Source organism: Brienomyrus brachyistius, chromosome 2 (genome assembly GCF_023856365.1).
Source record: "Brienomyrus brachyistius isolate T26 chromosome 2, BBRACH_0.4, whole genome shotgun sequence".
In the NCBI taxonomy this organism is placed as follows: Eukaryota; Metazoa; Chordata; class Actinopteri; order Osteoglossiformes; family Mormyridae; genus Brienomyrus; species Brienomyrus brachyistius.
In genome coordinates this window covers 8,704,503-8,719,483 of record NC_064534.1, presented here as the reverse complement: position 1 = coordinate 8,719,483, position 14,981 = coordinate 8,704,503, and the positions used below count along the sequence as shown (strand labels likewise).

The 14,981-nt window shown below is 42.2% G+C and overlaps 1 long non-coding RNA gene across 1 annotated transcript; it reads left to right on the top strand.

Moving 5' to 3' along the window:
• The first annotated feature begins 508 nt into the window (after window positions 1–508).
• LOC125728365 (uncharacterized) lies at window positions 509–8,313 on the top strand. The gene is made up of 3 exons (XR_007389045.1): window positions 509–743; window positions 5,797–5,864; window positions 7,537–8,313. It is a non-coding gene; the product is annotated as an uncharacterized LOC125728365 (long non-coding RNA).
• The last annotated feature ends 6,668 nt before the right edge of the window (window positions 8,314–14,981 follow it).

Here is a 14,981-nt window from a genome sequence, read left to right as displayed (position 1 = left end):
TGAGGGTTGGCACTCCCCGAGGGGGCTGTGTAAGGTGAAGTTTCGCGGAGGGGCAGGGGGGGCTTTCGCTTTGAGTTTGGAGAATTCATGTTTGTTTCACGGCTGTAGCCAAGAGCAGCTATTATTAAGATGTTTAAACAAATGTTCCATAAAGATGTATACTTATAATACTTTTCATTAAGCACAAAAGGAACTTCCAAAGGAAAAAAAACATCGAACATATAAGTGGGACCTCCTCCGGTGAAAATATTCAAAGGTGAACGGATCAGTTAACGATTTATATAGAATCAGCTAAACGAAATGAAAAGACTCCGTTCACTAAAAATGATCACGATGTCCATCTGTAATATTCACTAAAACCGCTAGCGATATTGGACCAGGCCATCATACCACCACGTGAGTGGTGGCTTATGACTCGAGCCTGCACCACGTTCTTACAGCCGGAGTGCGCGAGCCGCTGCCTGCACGCCAGCAGGTTCGAAACTGCACTACCACCTTACAGCTGGAGTGCGGGAGCAACTGCCTGCAAGCGAACAGGCTCGAGCTTGCACTACCTTAACCTTACAGCTGGAGTGCGCGAGCCACTGCCTGCACGCGAGCAGGCTTGAACCTGCACTACCACCTTACAGCTGGAGTGCGGGAGCAACTGCCTGCAAGCGAACAGGCTCGAGCATGCACTACCACCTTACAGCTGGAGTGCGGGCGCCACTGGCCGCCCATTATGCATAAACCAAGCCCGCACTGTAAGTGTTTTGTGATCGTTCGCTCGTATTTGCGCTCCCTTGAAAGATAACCTACAGTCGACATATGTGTCGGGAAATGCGTATGAAAGTATGGACTGGTCAAAGGGAACTTAACTTCTGCGTATGTGTGGTAAAATGCATATGAGGGCAAACTTGAAAGCTGTCAGTTGTTTCTTTTTGTTTGATTGGCATTGATTGTTCGTAATGGCATACCGATGAGACTGAATGCTTAGTACACGTTATAGTTATCCATCCATCCATCCATCCATCCATCCATTTTCCAAACCGCTTATCCTACTGGGTCGCGGGGGGTCCGGAGCCTATCCCGGAAGCAATGGGCACGAGGCAGGGAGTTATAGTTATCGATATTTAAAAATATTTATATTTTCAAAGATCAGTTTACAGATTATCAATTTATATTGTATGTTAAAGTTAACTGCAGAGTTTAAAGTTAAATTCCACACTTCAGTTACAGTTTGAAATCACGTTAAGAATTTCGCGATTAAGAAGGTGCTTAACTCCACTTGTAAATGAAAAAGAAACGCATCATCCTGTAATGGGCGACGTCGTATTTACATATTTACTTATTTACATATTTATCTATGTTGTGTGAGAGCGGTATCTCCCGTTGAGTGTAAAGGATTATTACCGCGTCGGCGACCTGGCTCCGGGCTCATTTACATCTCTCATCATATCTCTGCCTGTTTATGGTTGTAAATAGTTGTGTCGTGTCCCTGATCGTCACATGTGCACCTGCTTGTGATGTGTTTGTCCGATCCACACGTGTCTCCACCCGATTTGTCAATGCCCATTGTGTCTGCGCCTACCTGCTATACGAGAACTCACTACCCCTGCGTTTCCCGATTTCAAAGTTTCCAAGTAACAATATGTATTCCTGCTTGTTGTGCAGGTGTAGTGGGATTCGCGCCTGCTTATCGCAGGTTACGAGAGTCCTTTTCAAGGCTAATAATAAAAGAGCGTAGTTTTATCTGCTGGAAGTAACTTCATTTTTTTGCTGCGATGCCTGGGTCTGCTGAGCGCAACATTATTATACGATGTTTTAAATCTTTCACCTGCAGCGATATTTTATACTGAAGTAGTTCATCCATCTTCCATAAGTGCTTATCCAGGACAAGGTAATGGTAAGTCTGCTGGCAATGCGAGGAAGCATAGGGTGCAAGGCATCTTCAATATTCATAACGCCTGCTTAGAAAAAAACGTGGTACCTTTTCAGTTGATACCAGGTTTACTTTAAGTATTTTATGTCTTTTAGGTTTATATGGCCAGCCTCAGTGTATATCTACACAAATATGAATACTTAGTTTCTTCTCAGTAGTGAAATTAAATGTCTGTAAAGCCACAGCCTTTTTCCAAACGACAAGTTCCCAGGTGCTTAGCTCGGTCCAGTCCAGATAGAGACAGTTCCCCTTTATTTAAATAAGTAAGCATTGTTTGTGGTATTGTATTACAGTATATCAATACAAATAAATTCAATTGTTATTTTAACATTTAAATGTATTCATTTACTCTGATGGGCTGGCCCCCCATCCTTGTTCGTGCCCATAGCTCCAGGCTCCGGACCCCCGAGTGAAAGAAGCACAATCCAAATGCATAGTTTGGCAAATGCAGGGTATAGAGGTGACAACAGGTAGCAATGACAGGATTGGGGAACACAGGACAAGGGAAGACTTATATACAAGACTAACGAAGGGTAAAACACGCGGGAGGTGTGGCTGGTTAACAGGGGGACAGAACAGTAGGCAGGACTAAGAAGCACATGGCATGGCGTTAAACCAGCTGCGCCTTCACAGGAGGCCTGGGGTGGGACAGGCAGAGTGAGCATGACCTGAGACAGGCCCTGGAGAAACTGAGGTAAAAGGTTTTGCTGCTCTCCTCTCAGCAGGCAGTTAAGTCAGGAAAACACTTAAAAAGTTATGCACTTTTGAGTTTATGCGTATTCTCCTCCCATCTAAACAGTGAAGCCCACCGTGCATAACCCAAAAAAGAAGGGGTAATGCCCTCAATGTTTTTTGGCAACATGAAAAACTTAGAACATATAATTCTTATTTTATATTGTGAACCTGAATGAAATCCATTGAAAGCCCTTTATTTTGACCTCGAAACCACCGCAGTAGACTACCACTCTTGTATTTGATAATTCTTACAAACATGAGAATCAATAGACAAAAACGAAATGTTAAAGTGAAACGCAGTGTTTGAATTTTGTGCAGAGCAACTGACCATACCTTAACTTATTAGGTATATTAAAATGTCATGATCCCTAAACCATTTCCCCCAGATAGCCATTACCACAGCAGGTTTAAAATCCAGTAACTAGATAAAATGTTTTTAAGTTTTTCAACTTGATTGCAAGTAATCCACAATGCACAATTAGTATAATAAGGTGTACGCTCATTTTTTTCAATTGTTTTGCATTGTCAATGGTTTTGCTCTGCAACTAATTAATTACCCCAGAGGCAAAATCCACATTTTAGAAAATAATATAACGTGAGTGTGCTGTCAAACTAACTTACAATATTAGAGAAAATTGATATGGCATGGGGGGCAGCATGGTGGTGCAGTGGGTAGCACTGTTGCCTCACACCTCTGGGACCCGGGTTCGAGTCTCTGCCTGGGTTACATGTGTGTGGAGCTTGCATGTTCTCCCCATGTCGTCATGGGGTTTCCTCCGGGTACTCTGGTTTCCCGCCACAGTCCAAAAACATGCTGAGACTAATTGGAGTTACAGAATTGCCTGTAGGTGTGCATGTGTGAGTGACTGGTGTGTGAGTGTGCCCTGCGATGGGCTGCCTGTGATTGTTCCCTGCCTCTTGCCCATTGCTTCCGGGATAGGCTCCAGACCCCCCGCGACCCAGTAGGATAAGCGGTTTGGAAGATGGATGGATGGATATGGCATGGTAATGAGTTTGTGAGAATCACCCTTAATATATTTAAAAACAAATCCATATACTTGGACTTTTTTCCCCTCTTCACTCAGGACAATTCTGTAAACAAGCAAATATGCCTAAGCACAGGACAATGGATGTGGTGCAAATCTTAGTATTAGTAGCGTGGACTTAATGTTGATAAAATAATAATGCAGTTACCTGCATAGTCCAAACAAGCTTATGTGCTACAGCATAGGTTGCGATGTAATATTCCAAACCACTTGCTGGTCACTGACACTGAAAACCAACACATCTACCCCATTAAGCGTAGAATAGTTACCAATTAGGCGTACTTCAAAATGGAGAAGCATGATCCACCTGGAAACATGTAATGCATCTAGATGAAGGTGTCTGTCTGGCTGTCCCATGAGCATAAGTACATGCATTGCAGTTTAGGATTGTGAGGACACTAATTCATTTGAACATAATGTTTTACTCATTGTTTTTGCCCAGTTGTTTACCCTAATTAATAATTGATACCCAGGAGAAATTGTCTTTATGCCTCCCTCAACTTGCTTTTTGTAGAGTAAATGGTAAATGGACTGCATTTATATAGCACTTTTCTACTCCTACGAGTACTCAAAGCACTTTACATTTTATGCCTCACATTCACACAGCAGTGGCAAAGGCTGCCATGCAAGGCGCCAACCTGCTTACCGGGAGCAATTTGGGGTTCTGTGTCTTACTCAAGGACACTTTGATGGGGGTCAGGAGGAACCAAGGCTTGAACCTGCAACCCGATAGCACTACCTCCTTCGCCACTATCTTCCCCAGTCAGTTGTCCATGAAGGCCAGCCACCTGTTGGGGTGTCCAGGTAGCTTGGGGGTGGGCGGTGGTTGTGGGCCTTACTCAAGGATCTGCAGACATGCTGAGGCTGGGTTTGAACTGACAACCTTCCACTTACAGGTACCCAGGCTTGTTGACAAGGTAGATGTCATTTGAATTCTGTCTAATGGTAATATACCTGTATATGCTTATGCGTTTCTATATACTATTGTGTAATATAGTTAGTTCATAATTCTTATATAATTATATGAATTATTAACATGTATTTTTGCATTGTACTTTTAAATGCACAACATACGGGGCAGGGTATAGCTCAGCAGGCTAAACTTCTGCCCCAGTGACCTGAAGGTCACTGATTTGACCCCTGCCTCAGCAAAATGTTCATGTCTGTGGGCCCTTGAGGGAAGCCCTTAGTCCCCAGCTCCATAGGCATTATCGCAGGTGGCTTCTCTTCACTATCAAGCTTGCTCTCACCTACATGTGTGTCATGGAGGGTAGGATAGGCAAACAGATTTTACTCACAAGGAATCAATAAAGTGTCATTAAAAAAATGTGAAAAGTTTGCTTTTCATAGATATTTTGCTATATGCTCAGATGTTTGAACACTGCAGTACTGTGTTTGGCCATGTGGAGGCAGTCCCCCAGAGCACATGGTGAAAAATACAATAATTACATGCAACATGCCTGTATTTTGGCAATTCTCCCCCCAGAGTGCATAAAACGTCTAAGTGCACTTGAAGTCCATGCTGAAGTAGCAGGTAGAATATGCTACGTGCTTTTTATGTGTACGTGATTATCGGCCCCTTAATTATTAAGATTAAATATGCTAATCTGGAAAAATTCTTAATTGGTGTAAAAATAGTAAAAGCAAGAGATACGTGTACAATAGCTGATCCTCCGTTAGGAAAGGAGACGGCAATTGTATTTTTCTTGTCAGGTTCAAGATTTGGTTTTCTCCTTTCATCTTGGATTACAGGCTTTGGGCTACATTTCCCAATCATCATTACCAAACCACAGTGCATGTCTCAGTCTAATTTTTCTGGGTACCTATGAGGCAAAAACGGTTTTCGCATATTTTTGGCCCTAGACGAGCAGTTACCCAAAAACTGCTTCCAAATCACTCAGTGAGTGAGATGGTGGAGCCCAAAGCCTCAGCAAGACCTGTTTCCTATTTCTTATATCAGATCAACTTTGCTGCACTTGAAGGCATAATTAAAAGCTGAGTGCTCTTTAGATCACAGCAGGACATGAGAAGGTGTCTCTCTCCTGGACGCCCCAAATATGCTTCTCATAGGTGCACCTACTGACTCCCATACAGATGAAAAACCGAAGTGTCTGCTGCTAGTTCCAGTGTTTGCGTTGAGTGGATTGCTACCAGGAAGCAAGGTATATCGTTTGTTTTAACATTTCTCTTCCTCTAGATCTCTGTCACAGATCTCGTTTAATGTTTAAAAAAGATGTTTATTTAAGGCATCTGTTTTCGACTCAGGGATGAATTAAGGTTTGATTATCGGGATCGTAAGGATTATATCTTGACATCGTGCCTTTTATGTAATGCGTTGCTGGTAGCAACATAACAGTCTTTTTGTACTGATAATGTTTTTTTTGCGTCAGTGTTTGCCTTTTTTTCTGTAGTGTTGATAACATTTATTTTCATTTTTGATAATAATAACGCTTTTAATAACTCTGAGATTTTTTTGTTATAGAATCAACATTTATTCTTTTCAGTTTAATTAAAATCGCTTCATAACATGATGCTTTATTAACACCAGGAACTCCTCTGATAACAGTGCTGTAATAGGGACACAGCATCTCTGTTAGGTTCCTTCTGGGTTCATGTAGACCATGAAAAAACTTTATCATATGATTCACAGTAACACAGATACAATTCTGAGTGAAGGGAACATTTACAAGGTCACATTTATGTACGTTGTTTGAGCCCGTTTGATGCAGGAAAAAAAAAATAATAAAAAAAATGAAACAGCGATGACCGCATGAGGTTGCATACGTTACCGAGACCACTACATGATATTTAGGGCTCTTTAGGAACATCACAGTGTTTCTGAAATAAAAAGAGTGCTTTGGAAGAAAGGATTCAATTGAAACTGAATTTTCAGTAATCAGTCAAGAGGTCAGCTTATGCTTTGATGAGAATTACGTGTTTCTGAACTCATTTAGTTCTATGACTGGAAACACTTGTTTCTAAATGTAAGGTTTTATGATGGGAAACACTGACATACATTTCCACAATGCAGAGCACAGCACAATCAATCAATGGACATTAACAATAGAGAGAAAAAGACAGTACATACTTTACCCAGTGTGTATTATTTATCTTCCACGGATGCTAGCTCTATAGTCACATATGTATAGCTTGATTCGTATTTATCATAAGATATTACCATTTTCTATTTTTTATTTTCTGTGTATCATTTGCCCCTCCACTCCCTCTACTGGCCAGATTAGTCACTGCCACGTACACTCACAGGCATCCTTTTCAGTTTAGATAGATAGATAGATAGATAGATAGATAGATAGATGATTCTCAGATGTGTATATACTTCTTCATCATTTGTCATGATGTCTGCACTAAATCTACACCACCTATCAGCTAATTTTAATGCTCCCTTCTCTGATTTAATTTCCTGTACTGAAAGTCATAGTTCTTTTCCCTTATGGTTCGTTAAATGTCACACTGACTGAAAAGGAATACAATTGTTTTTGTGTGAGCAGATTAATAGTATGAATGCACAGAGGTTCTGACATTGAGAACATCACATGACCCCAGTCCCCCCTTCTTAATGGAGCATCTCTTGTGTGCCCCCTACCTGGCCTGGGAATGGCCACATATGATCCCATTACAGGGTGTTTACTGGAGGAATGACAGCTGTCCTTTGCATGCGGCAGTTGAGCATGCCCTGCCCATTCCACCGACTGCTGAGAGCATGTTTTCCTTTCTGAGGAGGTTGTCTTCCCTGGCATTTTGAGTCATCGCCATCCTCTCCCTGATGTTAGCCAGCATCAGCACTAACCTCTTGGTCGTATCCCCTCTCCACAGTGACATGAGCTTCTGGTATTTTCCCTTCAGAAGCAGAGAGAGCAGGCGACAGTCTCCTGACAAACCAGCCAGGCTTTGAGAAAAACGCCTCAGAATACATTGACATTATACTACTGCTGACAGCCCAGATGGGACAAAAAATGATTTTGTTTTTTGTATCTCCTGGGAATTTTCACAAGCATGACTCCGCCTTTTTTTCGGGGTCCAGGATGCAGCGCGGTCTGGAAGGTGTAGGGATCGCAAGAGGAGGGAACATCTGGGAGCGCTCCACGCTGAGTGTGACCTTTCAGTAGCTGTCCGATGTGGCACCACACTGTAAACATCAACAGCATATCATCGCATGCAAGTCACATGCTTTGATCTAAGGACTTTTGTTTGTTTTTGCTGATTTACAAACAGATTATATCCTGTTGAGGTAAGCGTATGCATCTCGGATAATATAGACACACTGTATGTGTCACCGCCTGGTTCTGTGGTCGAAATTATTTGAAACATAACAATTATGTTGGCCTTGTTTTAAGGTTAATGTTTCAGGTGTTCCAGGTGGCACTTGTGCAGTTTATATTTGCAGAGAGCTATTATGCTGTACAGGATCTATAAAGAACACATGTAACAGAATGCAGTACAGGTGTTTGCTTTTCATTTGGCAATGTTAAGCAGGTGGAGTTGCATCTAAACCTGATTCTGGGTGTCAGCAGCCAGAAAACAGTCCAATCTACTGTGAGACATCTCACAGCCTCGATGCTGGCTAATACAATGCAAATCTGTTTGATGTACACTGAACAAAAATATAAACGCAACACTTTTGTTTTTGCTCCCAATCGAGAAAAACTGTATTACCCTATAACTCTATACGGTATAAGCAGTTGAAAGATTAAACAATTGTTCTCATTATATTATTGTTTTTGAAACCCTTAGTTTTATTATTTAGTATACTGAACAAAAATATAAACGCAACACTTTTGTTTTTGCTCCCATTTTTCATGAGAAGGACTTAAAGATCTACAATTCATTCCAGATACACAATATTACCATTCCTCTCAAACATTTCTCACAAATCAGTCTAAATGTGTGATAGTGAGCACTTCTGCTTTGCTGAGATAATCCATCCCACCTCACAGGTGTGCCACATCAAGATGCTGATCTGACATCATGGGTAGTGCACAGGTGTACCTTATACTGCCCACAATAAAAGGCCACCCTGGAATGTGCAGTTTTTTGCTTTATTGGGGGTCTGGGGACTCAGAACCGGTCAGTATCTGGTGTGACCACCATTTGCCTCATGCAATGCAACACATCTTCTTCGCATAGAGTTTATCAGATTGTCAATTGTGGCCTGTGGAATGTTGGTCCACTCCTCTTCAATGGCTGTGCGAAGTTGTTGGATATTAGTGGGAACTGGTACACGCTGTCGTATACGCCGGTCAAGCACATCCCAAACATGCTCAACGGGTGACATGTCCGGTGAGTATGCTGGCCATGCAAGAACTGGGACATTTTCAGCTTCCAAGAACTGTGTACAGATCCTTGCAACATGGGGCCGTGCATTATCTGTCTGAGTGGCTGGTCTCAGACGATCTTGGAGGTGAACCTGCTGGATGTGGAGGTCCTGGGCTGGTGTGGTTACACGTGGTCTGCGGTTGTGAGGCCGGTTGGATGTACTGCCATATTCTCTGAAACGCCTTTGGAGACGGCTTATGGTTGAGAAATGAACATTCAATGCACGAGCAACATATCTGGTTGACATTCCTGCTGTCAGCATGCCAATTGCACGCTCCCTCAATGCTTGTGGCATCTGTGGCATTTTGCTGTGAGACAAAACTGCACATTCCAGGGTGGCCTTTTATTGTGGGCAGTATAAGGTACACCTGTGCACTACCCATGATGTCAGATCAGCATCTTGATGTGGCACACCTGTGAGGTGGGATGGATTATCTCAGCAAAGCAGAAGTGCTCACTATCACACATTTAGACTGATTTGTGAGAAATGTTTGAGAGAAATGGTAATATTGTGTATCTGGAATGAATTGTAGATCTTTAAGTCCATCTCATGAAAAATGGGAGCAAAAACAAAAGTGTTGCGTTTATATTTTTGTTCAGTATACTAAATAATAAAACTAAGGGTTTCAAAAACAATAATATAATGAGAACAATTGTTTAATCTTTCAACTGCTTATACCGTATAGAGTTATAGGGTAATACAGTTTTTCTCGATTGCTTTGGAGGATTCCTCAAATGACAATTAGCATTTGCAAAACAAAAAGTGTAATGCCCACACCAGAACATCATTTCTCATTGCTTCACACAAATTTCCAAATGTTTTAGTACATATATGCAAATGGTTTTATACAATTGCCATAATTTTGCATGATTTTCAGTTGCTTTAGTCTTGCTGGTCAGAATAGCTTATGTAGTTTCTCATTGTAATAATTTTACACCTGTATGTCATCGTGTTAGTCACCATATTTAAAACGGTTACTAAACTTTCAACATGATCACAGTTTTTTCCAATCATTTTAACACGTGTCTCAATACTATGTCCACTTAACACATGCACCATAACATTGGACTATGTGAGCTACTGTACACTATCTATACTTTTGCATTACTTTGACACAATATACATTTACTCATTTAGCAGACACCTTTATCCAAAGCGACTTGCAGTGAAGTATTGTATCTACAGGGACAGTCCCCCTGGAGCAAGTTGGGGTCAAGTGCCTTGCTCGGGGCACAATGGTGGCACCCCTGGGAGTGAACTTCTCAATCTTCCAATTGTTCACAGGAGGGAGAGGAAGAATTTACTTGTATTTGTGATTGTGTGGGACAATGTGGCCTCTCATCATCCCCCAAGTCACAGAGTGCTTTACTGCCCATCCCAGGATAATGTCATTATTCCTGCCACCATACTCTCCATCAACTCATGCTGATTTTTTGTTTTTTTCTGCCTGGAAATGGAAGGTATATGACCATCAGCCACATGATCCGATGTTGCTGTTAGATGCAGTGGCTGCTGGGTGTATGGACATCCATGTGAAGGACATCCAGAGCTGGATAAAGCACTCAAAGAGATTTGTTTTTTCCTTGGTGCATTGCAAGTGAAGATGAGTCACTTTTGGGTGAAGCGTGAAGTGTTTTGGTGGTTTTAGTGCATTTTGCAGCGAAAGTTAACTGATATGCTCAGGTGCATGTTTGTGAAGTTCACAGTGTGAAGTGTTTTGGAAAAGTGGACATGGTATTGAGACAAGTGTGAAAATGACTGGGAAAAAAAAACATATTTTTTACAGGAATCAAACCAGGAATTGCAGTGATATGTATTTTTTGGTTCCCACAGCCAGGGGCGCCATAACAGAGGTGGGGGGGGGGGTTAGGATGATTCCTAGGGCACCTCAAGGGCCCTAAAATAAAATAATTGGATTGGTCTGGGTTGGGGGCCAGTGCTGATAGATTTTCATGGGGCCAAAAGTCTCTAGCAGCACCCCTGCCCACAGTACATGATTTTGTTGTTTTTGTATTCCCGTTTTGCTGTTTTTACGGTATGTTATCCAGTGCTGTTTTTACGGTATGTTATCCAGTGCTGTTTTGTTTGCTATTGTGCTGTCTTGAGATCTGAAGAAGTTACATGCGCACGCGAGTGCTTTCTCTTGTCAGTGAACTTTACAGTGAAAATCAGCACCTCCAAATCCGAGACCATGGTCCTCAGCCGGAAAAGGGTGGAGTGCTCTCTCTGGGTCGGAGAGGGGGTCCTTCCCCAAGTGGAGGAGTTTAAGTATTTTGGGGTCTTGTTCACGAGTGAGGGAAGGATGGAGCGGGAGATCAACAGGTGGATCTGTGCGGCATCAGCAGTGATGCAGGCGCTGCATCGGTCTGTCATAGTGAAGAAGGAGCTGAGCCAAAAGGCAAAGCTCTCGAGCTACGTTCCTACCCTCACCGATGGTCATGAGCTATGGGTAGTGACCGAAAGAATGAGATCGCGAGTGCAAGCGGCCGAAATGATAGTTCTCCGCAGAGTGGTTGGGCTCTCCCTTAGAGATAAGGTGAGGAGCTCAGTGATTCGGGAGGGACTCAGAGTAGAGCCGCTGCTCCTCCGCATTGAGAGGAGCCAGATGAGGTGGCTCAGGCATCTGATTAAGATGCCTCCTGGACACCTCCCTGGTAAGGTGTTCCGGGCATGTCCCACTGGGAGAAGGCCCCGGGGAAGACCCAGGACACGCTGGAGGGACTATGTCTCTCGGCTGGCCTGGGAACGCCTCGGAATTCCCCCGGAGGAGCTAGATGAAGTGGCCGGGGAGAGGGAGGTCTGGGTTTCTCTGCTGAAACTGCTGCCCCTGCGACCCGACCTCGGATTCAGCGGAAGGTAATGGATGGATGGACCTACACTGACATACTGACAATATATCTAAGCATTTTGGCTCTCTCTTTGGCTCAACAATGTTGATTGCACTTTTCATTATGGTGGCACTGACAAATTCACTAGTGGAATTATTTGTTTTTGAGACATGAGTTAATTGTTTTGGGTAAGTTACACGCTTCTGTGCTTTAATGCATGAACTGTTTTGAAAAAGGCACTTATAGTTTTGAGAATGAGTATATTTCATCAAATGTGCCATAGCAATCGAGGGAAGCTGTATAAATGTTTTTATTAAAACCACTGCAGGTTAATGCTAATGATCCTTCAGCATCCAATCAAGTGTGTACCTCTACCATGTGCCCTAGGTTTCCTTGGATAGGCTAAATACCCTCCATGACTCTGTCCAGGAATTTAGATGTCTGGAGTATGGAATAATCTAATCAGTGCGGGGATGGGAGAATATGAAAAATAATATGTGTAAATGTGGAAAATTTATCTAATCAAGTGTGAGCAGAAAATTAATTACCCCACATTTTTCCATACATTGATCTTTAAAGTAATTTTCAGATTCACTACTCTGCTGGTCCCTGGTTCATTACTCCTAGAACTGTCACCAGTTCTCTCTCTTATTCCTTCTGGTCTGATCTTATTGATTGTCTTTCTCGAGAGTACATGTAGTTCCCATTGCATTTGTCTTCTGCACTTGCCTGGAAGTCCAGACAGCACACAGTAGCCGTCGTCATTTAGGTATGGGATTCTTCCTCTTGCACTAAGGTTTAGGGGATAACGGAAAGTGAGAGGAAAAGAAATGAAAGTGCGATGCGAGCCCAGTTTTCACCCTCAGGTTCCTCAACACAGTCTAATTTGCTTTGCTTCTATACCAGTTCTCTTGTCAGGTTTGAACATAAAATGATAACAGAGAATAAAAACAAAACAAAAAAAAAAAAGATTCGATGCTGGTGCCGCAAATTGTGTAAGAGGACTGTGGTGATGTGATGCTGCCACGTCTACATGGAAGCCGTTTTATATATTGTGTGTATTTAAATGATACTGACAGTGTTGTGATGTAGGGTTTTCTTTTAAAGTTTTAGGTTAGCCTTGGAAGTAAAGTTATACTGCAAACGGAACATATTCACTTATTTAATATTATTCATTGATGGCTTATGGTGTCAGTAGCATTTCTTAATTGACAAAAGAACTGAAATTTCTTCTGTACAACTGTATGTCCATGCACTGTTCTTAGAACTGTTGTGTTTTCATGATTTATGACTAAAGTGACTTAAAACAAGAGAACATAGACCAGTGGTGTCCACACTTTCTCAGCCTGCGAGCTACTTATAAATGACTAAGTCAAAATGATCTACCTACTATAAAAATAAATGAAAAACATATATTTATGTATAAAAATATGGAGTATTATTTATTATTATTGTTGTTGTTGTTGTTGTTATTGTTATTATTATTGTGGGGTGGCATGGTGGTGCAGTGGTTAGCACTGTTGCCTCACACCTCTAAGACCCAGGTTCGAGTCTCCGTCTGGGTCACATGTGTGTGGAGTTTGCATGTTCTCCCCATGTCGTCGTGGGGTTTCCTCTGGGTTCTCCAGTTTCCCCCCACAGTTCAAAAACATGCTGAGGCTAATTGGAGTTGCTAAATTGCCCATAGGTGTGCATGTGTGAGTGAATGGTGTGTGAGTGTGCCCTGCAATGGGCTGGCCCCCCATCCTGGGTTGTTCCCTGCCTCATGCCCATTGCTTCCAGGAGAGGCTCCAGACTCCAAAATTGATGGATGGATGGATGGATGGATGGATGGATGGATGGATGGATGGATTATTATTGTTTTTTATTATTATTATTAATTTCCCTTTGGGATAAATAAGGCATTTTTGAATTGAACTGGGATTTTAGTTCCTTCACCTCTCTCTTTCTCAGCTCGCTTTTCGGAGGGAAGTTAATGTCGTAGTTTTCATGAACAGTCCGAAAATGCCGCCCCACATTTCCCTTCTTCGAAATAGCAATGGTAGACTGACACATGAAGCAAACGCACTTCAAATATGACATTAGGGAAAAAACCTCCCCATACCATTCCGTATGGATGTGGTAGGTTTTTGACTTCTTACTTGGTCCAGCTCCCCCATTCATTTTTATACCCTCTCAAGTTTAGTAGAAATTAATTGGAGGTTAATTAGAGGTGACTCGGTTGTTTGCTGGAGTTTTGCGGCAGCCGTCGCGGTTGAACGACTCACCCATCTGTTATTCTTTATGCCATGCGATCTACCCGCTCTACCTTTGCCATCGACCGGTAGATCGCGATCGACGTATTGGGCACCCCTGATATAGACTGTATACCTTATCTATATATAGAATGTATATGCCTTATCTTCAGATGAAGAGAACCTCGTCCTGCTGAAGTTGCCTTACTGCTCTCCAACTGACCTTTCAGTGTCAGTTTTCAGGGTCACTGTTATGGCCAAGGAGATGCAAGCTACCCTGTCAGACTAGGTGGCGTTATTTTCCACTTTAAATGAGAATGAGTTATAGGTATTGAATTTACAGCCTTCATAGACTGCTCATGTTTTCTGCCTCACAATTTTGTAGTCTTATTTAATTAGAAGCTAAAGACATAATACTTGTACTAATTTGTCTTGAAGTTGCAGAAAAGAACTTTGATTTACTCCAAAATAGAGCAGAGCAGTTTCACAGATGGTATTGGTTCCTATTGCGATTCCATGCTGTAGCTAAGTGGCATGTCAACTTCAAGGAGCTACTTATTTGTTTAGCTGATGGGGAACTTTGCCAAAAACCAAAGAACAAGGGAAATCACTTTACTGCTTATGCGAGAGCGTCTTTGAAGCGACCACAAGGACAGGGACTGGAATGAAGATAAGGGACGGCCAGAAAAACAGACTATGACAGTTCAATGCTCCTAGGTTCATATATTGACAGTTACGTCTATAGAGATTATAGAGTCTTCTGTATACGCTTTACATACACCACAGGGGTAGAATTAATTTTAGTCAGGCTTACAAAAAGAATATAAATCCAACAGTTATGTATCTTAGCCTGTTGTGGGGGTAAAGTTAAGGGCAGTATGG